This window comes from Ptychodera flava, chromosome 7, assembly GCF_041260155.1.
Source record: "Ptychodera flava strain L36383 chromosome 7, AS_Pfla_20210202, whole genome shotgun sequence".
Classification (NCBI taxonomy): Eukaryota; Metazoa; Hemichordata; class Enteropneusta; family Ptychoderidae; genus Ptychodera; species Ptychodera flava.
The window spans coordinates 18,506,954-18,519,932 of NC_091934.1; positions in this window are offsets into that span (position 1 = coordinate 18,506,954).

Here is a 12,979-nt window from a genome sequence, read left to right on the forward strand (position 1 = left end):
GCTGTGTAGGAATTCTGAAAAAGAAGTGTTGTATATTTTAATTTTGTCAATAGGGGTGACTTCCAATTGTTTTACGTGCAGCGCAGAATTATGCATTATACTGTACGGAGAGAGGGGGATATCATTAAGCCAAGGGTAATTAAATGCTTGTCGGAAAAGTGACACTTAGCAGTTTACGCGATACCAGCAGCCTAGACTTTTAACTTTTGTGCGAACTTTACGGATACACGTTCAATCGGTTCAATTTAATTTTGTTTTAGTTTTCTTCCATCAAAAGTCACGACTATGAAAAAGATTTCCGATATAAATTAACAATCTCTCTCTCTCTCTCTCTCTCTCTCTCTCTCTCTCTCTCTCTCTCTCTCTCTGCAGTGAAATTGCTATGCTGCGACCACCGAACGAATTCCCCACCCCCACCCAACTCTAACATAACGTATCCTGTACTAATTCTTTCATAAACGTATCAATGTACCAATGTACAATGGATTCATTCTGTTGTATAATGTAAAACTTATTCAGAGCTACTTCGTAAGCGTCATATTGGCATTGCAGAATAAACATTTTTCTGCATTTCGCATGTTTCGCCCTGGTAGTGTAATCTGGTAGAGACCCTGCGATTCGCGTTCTTCTCTGTCGGAACACGCGCGCGCCCTTCAGAGACGCGACGCGAATCCCAGAGCATGCGCTATTGGGAGTGCGTGGCGTGACATTAGAACGTCTCCGATCTCGCGCTATCGTGTCGTTGGAATGTTGACAGAAACTGGAATTACTGCAGAGAATACTTTTCAGGATATCACATGTGAGTGTCTAAGATACAAGAAGGACGTTTAGGAAATCCTTTCAGAAAGTTCACGCCGCCTGTAGCCATTTTGTGGAGTATAAGCTTATAAGCTTACGTAACTCAGCACTGCAGCGTATACAGTATTTATACTGACGGTAATGTACATATTGCCGGAAGATATGCGATAGAATTTCGCGTTTCACGTCGTTCAATCATTCAGATGGAAATGCCGCCCTTCTCCAAACTTTGAAAAAAACAGGGTGACAGACTTTGGAATGCTACACTACAGTTTTCGAGAACTCATGGACCGTGGTTTTATTCAACAATCGAGAGGGCTAGGGTGAGTCGAACTTTTTCCTATGTCCATGTAGCACTTGTGCAAAAATATGCGAATCCACAGGCCTTTGGCGAATCAATAATGCGTTTTTCACCAAGCTGAAAGGTTGAAAGATGCGTCCGTCACTTTGAGACGAGCTAGATAAATGCAGTCAAACCAGGCTGGGCACAAAAATTTGCCATAATATGACTTTGTTCTGGAAATTACGAAGACAACCGGCCGTGCGGTGGAACTTTGCAACAAAGTTTCAATATCTGAACTGGCATACTTGAATGACAGACACAGGAAACGATGGCTAATAAAAACGCATTCTCGTAGCATTTTGATAATGATGTATCAATCACAATGACACAGAAATTATGCCTCCTCCTGACAGAAGGGCCATGGCCTATTTGTAGCCCTGCTACACTATGTCTTAGTGCTGAAAAGGCCATGTTGTTGCCAGGTTGTCATGGCGACTTTTAAAATTTGCATACAACTCTGAGGGTGGAACGGGTTGTTAATGGGTCACAAAACTTTGGAGTCCCACTGTCGTCCATTATACCTGTTTCCTTGGGTATTAAAGGTGTGCAAGTATACACATCAAAAGACTAGAAAATTCACTTCATAGGCAGAATCTTGAAAAATAGCCTTTTTTTTTGTCTGGTTAACGAAAAAATACCCCTGATCTAAAATATGCATGGGCTACAATCCACTGTCACTGGGCTACCAACTTCAGAAAATGGTAGCCCAAGTGGACTACCAGGGAAAACGAGCCCTGGGCAGTATTAAACATGAACATTTAACTTGTAATATTTCCCCCTTGTCTTGGCCTGCTGGGTTTAAAAAAATGTTTAAAGGTATACAGGCACCATGTTCAAATTTAGCCGTTGCTACCATGGAAAGGGGAGATCTAGCTAATCATAAAGTTTATGGCCAGGCCAGGTCACACAAAAAATAATGCACCACTACATGGTCATAATTTTACTTTAGTTAAACAATCAGAAATAATTTGTCTTCATTATTCTTCCTGGAATGAGGCAAAGAAATCAAAATAAATTATTATAACATGAATATTAATACGTTGTTCATTATAATATATAAAATAAATAAGCACCAGTGAATTATGTTTTAAATAAAAAAAACTGTGCGCTACTGTAACTGCCTGTGATAAATAATGGTACACTGGGTGATAAGGGGAATTGGGTTCATAAAATTAATTGAGATACTAGTAGAATTAATTTAAGCACATAAAATTAATTTGAAGGCATAAACATAATTCGATGCATAATGAGTTAGTACTGTACTATATAACACTTAGCCTATTTGGGATGACTGCATTAAACAAAATAAAAAATACTTCAAAAATTATTTCTGGTCTATATAAAATTAATTCTAACACACTAAAATTAACGGAAAATATAATTTTGACCAGAATGGCCCCAATATACATTATGTTTACTATTCATCCTAGAATGAAGGCAAAGAAATTACAATTATTATTATCATAGAACAAATTTCTTAGTTGTTACTTAGAAATCCATTAAATAAATAAAAAACAGTGAATGATGTTTTAACACAGATCCTCTCGAGGGTCTTTGGTTTAAAAAAACCTGTGGTTCCAAAATGGTTACCAAGGCAACATAAAACAAAAATGAACATGGAGTTCATGCTGTGATAAATACACTAAGGAGAGCATTTGCATAGTAACTGGGATTACTTTTAATGGAATTTGGGAAAAAATTTGTAATTTAAAATGCAAATAGGTTACTATGGAAACACAGGGCAGTAAAAATTGATATCATATTTTGTCTTTCTAACCCAAAATAACCCTTTGGTATAATATTTCTGTTGATTACTGGATTTTTACACTGGATATTTGGTCTTTCTAACCCAAAATATCACTTTGATATTACACATTCTGTTGATTACTGGATTTTAGGTGAAATCTTAAAAAACTGGTAATTTTTACTCCTGAATGGTTGCCATGGAAACATCTCACATTAAAATGAGTGTGATATCAATTGGTGTGCAAACCAGAAAAACCCTTATTGATCAAATTTTAACATCAATCAATCGTTCTTTAATAGGAATTAGGGAAAAAGTAACATTTTCAATCCCAAAATAGTTACCATGGCAACTCGAAACATTAAAATAATTCTGGTTTTTGTGTTCTCTGACCCGAACTCCCCCACTAGATAATTTTCATATAAAATCAAAGTAACTTTTCATGGGATATTAGAAAAACTGAAATTTTCAACCCCTAAAATGGTTACCATGGAAACATGGGGCAGTAAAATCGATATCATATTTGGTCTTTTCGACCCAAAATACCCTAATGGTGAAAATTTCACGGAAATTGAACCTATTATTATTCGCGTTATTATTTCTATATAATACTTATATTAATTATTATTATTGTTACAAGTTTAGGGGCTATAAATATAATGTAGAAATCGAATAACACTTCATTGAAACCGTGGAATTCTAAAAAAGAGGTGTTGTTTATTTTAATTTTGTCAATAGGGGTGACTTCTAATTGTCGTACGTGCAGCGCAGAATTATGTATCATACTGTACGGAGAGAGGGGGATATCATTAAGCCAAGGGGTAATGCTTGTCGGAAAAGTGACACTAAGCAGTTTAAGCGATACCAGCAGGCCTAGACTTTTAACTTTTGTGCGAACTTATCGGTTCAATTCAATTTTGTTTTCAGTTTTCTTCCATCAAAACTCACGACTATGAAAAAGATTTCCAAGAATATAAATTAACAATCGCCCTCTCTCTCTCCGTGATTGGCATTGCAGAATAAACATTTTTCTGCATTTTGCATGTTTCGCCCTGCCAGTGTAGTCCGGCAGACACCCTGCGATTTGCGTTCTTCCCTGTTGGAACACGCACGCGCCCTTCAGAGACGCGAAGCGAATCCCAGAGCATGCGCAATTGAGTCTAAGTGCGCGTGACAATAGAACACTATTGACGTCAAATCACATGAACAGTCTTCTTATTTTCTATGATGTGGACGGATCAAATTAATGTAACAAAGTGCATGATTTTTATCGCGATTTTGTTTTATTTACGCGGATTACTTTTATTTCATGAGTAAAGCGGCCCGTCACCCAGGAGATGTGCAAATATTTACAGGTAAACTTGCATTCATAAATCCGATTGAGCCTAAAGTTTGTTACACCAAATGGTATATCCATCTATCAGACATACGGATTCGGTCACGTGCGCGTGTCAATCAATGTCTCGAGCTGGACCGATGCCAAGGCAAGTCTGCCATCGGCGGACACAGCTTTCACCGCGCTAGCGACGGATAACCATAGTATTTTGAGTTATTTACAATATTAACAATTATATTTTTGAAGCTAATGCAATGACACGATCGAAACAGTAATTATCATTCTTAGAGATGCCGTGGCTTTTAAAATATCACAAGTTTACGACCTTTAAAATATCACAAGTTTACGACCTTGACGAGAGCCCGAAAGATTCAGATCAATGACACACAGAGTGTAAGTTTATACGCTAGTATCCGCAGGTGGCCATCTCGGTCGTCAATTTTTCGTCTTACGGACTTTGATGTTTGCTGTGACACATATATCGCCCGTAGGTACATCCCAATTTTGTTACTTGGCGGGAATTCTGTTCTGTTGTGAGTGTTGTCCGAGTCAACTTTCGAAATACATCGGATTCTACAGCGCTGCACTGCAGAGTTAAGGCTACAGGTCGACAGCTTATATCTTCACTGCAGCCTTACGCTGCAGGTTTGATTCCGATCGAGAAACAACGGAATAATTTGTGTGATGAAGGAAATTTATCGTTGTTCGTCGAATGACTTTATGCTTGTGCCTTCTATGTCGCTTTCCGGAAGATTATACGGTACTCATTGAACTTTCGTTGAGGTGTATCTTTCGGGTTTATCGCCAACCGGGATTGCCAGGTACGACGTAGCTTGCAGAGTGGCGATCGCCAGGTACGACGACGTCCACATTGAGCCTGACGACTGGAGCCGTGACGTTACTGAGCCATTAAAACGATCGACGGTATCCTTATTCGATTCTTGGGAATAGCTAAAGCTTTAGCGACTCGAAATATCGTTTGACATGCCTTCTATGTTTCCATATCTTGACTTATCGGGTCACCTTTTTGTCAAAATGCCATGAGAGTACGGCATCGATCAAAACAAATCGGTCTGTGTCGTGACTTGTACATACGACGGTACCATTGCAGGAAAAAAGGTCCGGTTTATGACGTACAACAGGGGTAATATGGATCTCTTATCTGTGCTGGTGTACGTCACACATGTGGAGATACGGGCCAGTTCATGTGCTTTGAATTTTGAATTTTCATAGAATACATTTAATCTTTACAAATAATCATCGGATGAAATTTCAACATCATGTTTGCTGTTGATATCTGCTCTTTCAACACTCTATTCTCATCACGTACATTTATATCAATTGTCGAAAATTCATAAAAGCACATAGTTAGTTTTGTTTGTAAAAAAGTATTCATCGTTTGTTCGTAGAATACAATGTATAGTGAATCAACATTTCGGTGAAATTCTAAAATCAAATTTCTTGCACACATATGCCCTTTTGACAACCCTAGTCTAATCAAGAACATTGATATCAATTATCAATCAGATTTAGCTTATTTTGTATCGGAAAAATATTCACAGTTTTCTCATAGGGCTTACATGTATAGTGCATCAACATTTTTGGTGAATTCTAAATTGACATTTTTTTGCCCATATGTATTTTTAACTACCGTGTTCTTACCAAGTACATTAACATCGATTATCAAACGTTTATAAATGCACAGATGTTGCTAGTTTTATAGTAGAAAAATGTTCATAGTTTTCTCATACTCTGTTATGTATTGCGAATCAACATTTTTGATGGAATCCTAAAATCACATCTTTTGTATACACATGTACTTTTCACCTTCCACTTCAAGCAAAGAGCATTTAAATAAATTATCAAACATATATAAATGTACAGATATAGCTTGTTTTGAGGCGAAAATTGTGAACAGTGTGCTCAATAGCTTCCACTGTATTGTGATTCGATATTTTTGGGAGAAGCACTGTATCGGCCACATCTTGCCTTCTTGAAGTTGCGATAGTTGCGAAAGATGAGGACCCCTCCCCCAAGGCATTGCGTTGTAGTCTACGAACAAACGATGAAAACTTTTTTACAGTACAAAACTAACTAAATATGTGCTTATTTTACAAAGTATTTAAAAATCAAAACAAAATAATTTGAAAAAGACATATTCCTCATCAAATTGTGAATTTTCTTCTGTTCACATATGGGGAGGGAGTGATGTTAGGTGATGAAGCATTGTAAATAGGCTTGTGACCCCACATTTTTATTTGATGCATATAATGTTCAATATCTGAACAATAATTTATGAGAAAATAAACAAAATTGTTTGGATAGAAAATATAAATAATTCTACAAAATATGGATAAGGCGTGGTCATTACTTTTAAGTTTGCAACAGCTCGAAACAAAGAACATTGCTGCAAACAGTACAAAGATGACAAATTTCTCCACAATTTGAAAAAACCTGACTGAAATCATCCCTGGACACCTGAATATAAAAATTGTTGAACAATTGGACTAGCGGTTTAAGAGAACAAGACTTTATCACCAAAACAGAAAAAAAATTCTCAAAAATATGAACAGGCAAATTTCAATACTATTTGAAGTAATCTAAATAGGATTATCCCGAGGAATGTGAATGCCAAATTTCAAAGCAGCCAGACCAGTAGTTTCAGACAAGAAGCCAAATGTTGACAGACGATGAATAACGACAGGTAATCAGCCTATCTGATAAGCTCCACTTAGCTTACAGTAGAGCTGAGGAACTGAACAGCAGGATCTAAACGGGAATGATATCTTTATCATGGGCAGTTAATGTTCAAAAGGTAAAACCACATGAAGAATTCTTATAAAAGTGGAATTATAAAATGTTGATCTCTGTTCATTAAATTTGTGTTTCTTATCAATGTCTCCTTGCAACCTTGACGAAAATTGTATCATTATTTATAAAAGATTACAAAATGGTTGATTCCCAGTCACTGTTACTCAGCTTGTCACTTGAAGGAAAAGTGTATTGCAGTAAAGGTAAAGTAACCTTTTAAAATCTCGTTGGCCTATTTCTATGTCAGTGTGAGGACACTTTTGGTTTTAACTGCAGTCCAGACATTTCTTTTACACAGACTTGAAATTGGTCATTGTTCAATTATTCGCGTGAGAAATGAATGATAGAGTTAAACTCTGATCTGTTGCTCAGTATCATCTGTGTGGTCCCCGATTTGGTTAGTCCTTTGTCCGGCTGGACAGTACTCTTTCACTGTTTATACAGCTTGTTCATGTAGTGAATAACATTTCTTTTCACAGCCAGGGCACTGGCAGGAATTATGATGTGTATCATTTTTTGATAAACAAGCTCCAAGGAATTGTCACACTTCAGCTCACAGATATCACACTGAAAGTCTCTCATCACGATTGGATGAGTGTTCTTGTGATTTTTCAGAGTCGAAGACTAAATAATAATAATAATAATAACAAGCAGTATTGCTGAAGGCAATGAGTACTTGGGCCGAGATAGAGTAATTTTTAGGACTGTACTACTATTCAAATATGGTCTTGAATTTCCTCCTGTCAATTAGGCATTTGATTAACTGGTTATTAAATGAAGCAATGGCATGACAACGGCAAAATATGTCTAGCAACTTTTGTGGAGTTTGAGGCAGGGGTTCTTATTTATAGTGAAATTGCTTAAACTCCTTAAATATTCAAATTACAGCAAATTTCTTTTGTTCTCGATGGTAGATGTCTAATATTTAGATGGGCATATTTAGATTTCTACCCTATAGTTATCCATATATACCAAAAATCGGACATCCAGCTCTATTGGCTTGCTCAGAATTAGATATGCGAATAATTAATGAGGTAAATATGTGGTGTCATAAGGTGTCCCATCATACCAAATATGAAGGGTGTAGCACTTGTGGTTACTGAGTTGTGGACAAATATATATATTTGATGTCAAAGGTCATTGAGGTCACGTGACATTTTGTCATAATAATTGTATTGCTAAGTTATTCCTATATACCAAAAATCAGACCTCTAGCTCTATTGGCTCGCTCAAAATAAGATATGCGCATAATTAATGAGGTACAATATATGGTGTCATAAGGTGTCCTATCATACCAAATATGAAGGGTGTAGCACTTGGTGTTACTGATTGTGGACAAATATGTATATTTGATGTCAAAGGTCATTGAGGTCACGTGACGTTTTGTCAAACAAATTATATTGTTAACTTATCCCTATATACCAAAAATCAGACCTCTAGCTCTATTGGCTCGCTCAAAATTAGATATGCGCATAATTAATGAGGTACAATATGTGGCGTCATAAGGTGTCCCATCATACCAAATATGAAAGGTTTAGCACTTGTGGTTACTGAGTTATGGACAATAATGTATATTTGAGGTCAAAGGTCACCAAGGTCACATGATATTTTGTCAAAATGTCTGAGATATCTGCGTGAACCGATGGACTCACTGATGGACTCACGGACAGATATGACCCAATCTATAAGCCCCCTGGACTTTATCCGTGGGGACAAAAAACTGTGTCACTGCATCCTTTAGGCAATATGAATACGATGAGAAACTAAATTTTTATTTTTCTTGGCCTTATAAATGAAAGTCTATGGAGAACTGCCTTATACATGGGAGTCTATGGAGGTGTAAACTAAAAAGTCCTCTAACACGGCCAAATTCGATCGCATTGTGAAACAAATCGACGTGCATCTGTATGGGGTTGGGTACTATTCTTGTGCAAAGTTTGAAAGAAATTGACCAGGGCATGTCTGAGATATCTGCGTGAACGGACGGACGGACGGACTGACATGACCAAACCTATAACTCCCCCAGGACTTCGTCCTTGGGCACTAAAAACAACGCAACAGTTATTACAGCTACACCGGCGGTAGGTTCATATCCAGAGCCCCGTACGGTCTGCCGCCGTCGCTTGAAAACAATCTCATAAACCTGGCCATATGGGCAACTGTGTGTGAGCAGCTGGATGCTTGACTTCCCGGAGAAGGCGAGCTGTTACGTTCAAGCTCAGGATTATTTGTCGATCAAATTTCAGTAAATTTACCTAGTTACCTAGATGAAATTTTGTCTATATGCTGAAATTTCGCCGAAGTTTGACAAAATTGCATCGATTTTTCAGGTTCATATCCGACATTTTTGAGTTTTGAGTGCAGACAGAAATAAGTTTTGAGGCAACATGGCTGCGACCCCATGTTGACCCCGGATGCGCTATTTTGCGGGCTGCGGGTTGCGGGCTGCGGGCATAAAAAAATGCGTGATTTTCGGTATCATTTTCGCTAGTAGTTAGAATAAATGCCAAAATAGTATCTAGATGTATTTGTTTATGGAATAAAAGCCGTGAACTTCTTGAATAATGCCGTTATTTCAGCTTACATCTGGTAAAGCGCCACCAACGTCAGAACAGTCCATTTCCCATCCAACATTCGCCGTTGCACAGCGCACTGCCGATCGAAGCTTTCGAAATGATATGACTGAACACGGATGAGTAACAAATGAGCACAAGACAGATTTCACAACAACTCGCTATATTAACTTTTTATGTTATGATTAGGGGTGGACCATTTGATATCCGGGGGGGGCTTGGAAGATTTGGGGGAAAAAAAAGATGCCAGGTGGAGTTGCTCGGGAAAAAAAATCTGGCTTTAAGTGGCTGATGGAAAAACAATTATGACCATTGCGACTCGGAAAAAAAAATGTTGGCAATTGTTCGATGCACACTGCAGCATCAATAAAAATCAAGCAGTAGCTCTGGAGTTTTATAAAGCATAAACCATTTCAAGCTTGAGGAACAACTGAATATGAACAATTGTACAGTATACATGACCTTCTGATTAGAGGAAGTATGCTGAAATTGAAATTGCTCACCAGTGTTTTCCAGAAATGTGTAAATCTGAATGTATGGATTTTGTCAAAATACCACAAGAAGAGAGACAGCCTGCAAACATTTTACTATTATCGTTTGCGTATAGAAAACTCATAACAATGAAAAAATGCGTAGAGACTCAATCCAATGCGTAATATATTACGCATTGGATCGACTCTCTACACATTTTTTCATTGTTATGAGTTTTCTATATACTCATGTTTTATTCGTAAATGCGAACACTGTTATAGTGAATTATCTTACCAATGTTTTTCTTAACAAAAATGAGTTTGATGGTTTTGGGGAAACTACTATGTGGTAATGAAGAATGGGAAATGGGCAATGAAATGAGCAGACAGCGGGTGATTTAAGATTAAATGTTACATCTTCACTGCAAATAAAACCATAAGTGTGTCATAAATAATACAAACAAAACAAAATCATGTTTGTTTGTTTTGTTGTATGTGAGCCACGTCTAAGACACACAACAAAAGTACTGTTTCAGTCTGTAAATGTCACCTCAGATGCCACCAGAGAAAACCATTTCCACTCCAAAATTTCATTTTTCGCCTTGCGAGAGGGGGGACACCCCCCTCTCGCGCTCTCCCCCCTCGTTCGCTACGCTCACTCGCCGCTCAGTCGCTTCGCTCCCTCGCGGTCCACCCGCCTACTTTCTTAATTACCCGGCTACTTTCAATGTAAGGACAACACTGACAAGTAAATGCCATAAATATACATGATTTACAAATATGTTTTTGTAAAGTTAATCAAAAATGTACATGTATTTACATATCTTTATTTAGTTTCTTGAATATAGTCTGTGTGCGATAGAACAGCATCTTGTTACTGGGTGTGAAAAACCAAGCAAACAAACATTGCACCGAAATTTGGTAAAAAAAAAAATCTCGAAGAAGGAAAGTGAAAAAAAAGTTGCCAGCATATGCCCTGTAGAAAAAAATAATTCATGGTGAAGCACATGGGAAAAAAAATAATGGCTCTCCACCAATCTTCCAAGCCCCCCCCCCCCCAGGATATCAAATGGTCCACCCCTTAGGATGGATAGTTTAAAAGTAAGTTTCGGATCGTTGACAGCACAGATGAACTGGGAGATGAACTTCAGTTCGTTGAAACTGGACACGCCTAATAATTTGTTACTTTTTCATAGAATGCCATGCCCTTCTCACACTTCAGATTAGTTCAACCGCCGATAAAAGCACAATATTCAAAATCGTTTCAATGCCGTTTAAAATTATTCTATTGTGGTGAACACGATAATAGTCCTAGGAAACTTTTCATAGTCACGCTAGATCAAATGCATGGAGCGACTATCATACTGCAGGTGCAAGTCATACCACGTTCATGATATTAAGAGATACACAATTATTGAGAGCTACAGAACACAAACTCATTCAAAAATATTCCTATTAGATCGATTCCTGAAAATAAGTCAACGCACCGGTGTGTTTTTCCCGCTGAAATTCTCGCGTAAAATGTTAGCGGAATGTCGTTCTCTGCGGTCGCGACCTCGGTTGAACCGAAACGGCAAAGTAAACTAAGTCCTTTGTTGTACGTCTTTTTCTTTTTAAAGATTTCATGAAAAATACAAGGCATTTAAATACACATCACTTCTACGCTTTTTGAAGTCAAATCTTTCTATAACTTACACATTGCATTTAAGTAGGCATTGTTTAATTTTCTGTATGTGTTGCCCTGGAACCGAATTGTGAATGGATGCATTACAAAGAATTTACTTCCTATCGCCTGATACTAGAAATGTAACATTTTCATTCCGCGATAAGTGGCGACATTTCCGAGGCGCGAATTTTTTTTTTGTCAGTCTGGTATTATTTCTCACTGACATCCATGGCAAGAAAGAAAAGTGATTCAGATCCGAAATTATTTGTAATGGCCAGGCAGCTCGGAATATATAAAGTGGTCCTCGGAATCGCCGCTTTTAATTTAGCAGATTTTGATTTTTTTTTTCAGAAACTTGACGTATTTTCACCCACTTGGTTTGGTCTGTTATAGCATATTTAGTCCAAAAATCAAGTTTACAGCATTTATGTTTTCAACAGCCTTCAAATGTACAGTATTATGTTAACATCATATGGAATATGTTGTGTTTCATTAATTTAATCATCTTGACCTGATGGTGAAATATGGACTTGGCAGGAAAAGGGATACTGTACGATAGACCTGATCATGATTATTGATAATAGACACCTTCTAAAGGTTTTATTTCGTATATACTAAATGCCATATTACATATATTAGAAATCTAGCCATAATTCTAAAAGCCCGCAGCCCGCAACCCGCAGCCCGCACTTTAGCAGATACCTGTTGACCCCTAGCCCTGCGTACGATGCTATGTGCTACAGCTAACACACAGCATCGTACGCAGGGCTAGCCAGAGAGTTGCCGACATCGACGGTTATTTACGAGAAGTGAATAAAAGACTGTCATTTTTGGAAGCGATCGAGTAGCTGAGGTAGGCTGGGATACGACTTGGGCCCAAGAACGCTGAATTTCGGCAGTAATTTGGCTTTTTACGTCAAGTCCCAAAATGGATTTGAAGTCACCGACCCTACGTACGCGTACGGGTCTTTGCAGGGCTGTGGTGAGCGGGGCGATTACCTGTAGCGGAACACACAGCATCGTACGCAGAGCTAGTTGACCCAAGTGAAAATGTGTTCGCGATCAAATCTTCCTATATTTTTTTCAGAATTTTCGACAAAATCATTGCTTCTTACATATTTTGTAAATATAAAATATTAATATAAAAATGCGATGTGCCATGTCTCCAGATTTCTAAAATATCGTTCGTTGACCGTTCGACGGAATACTCATTTCGCAAACTTGTGACGCAGTTGAAA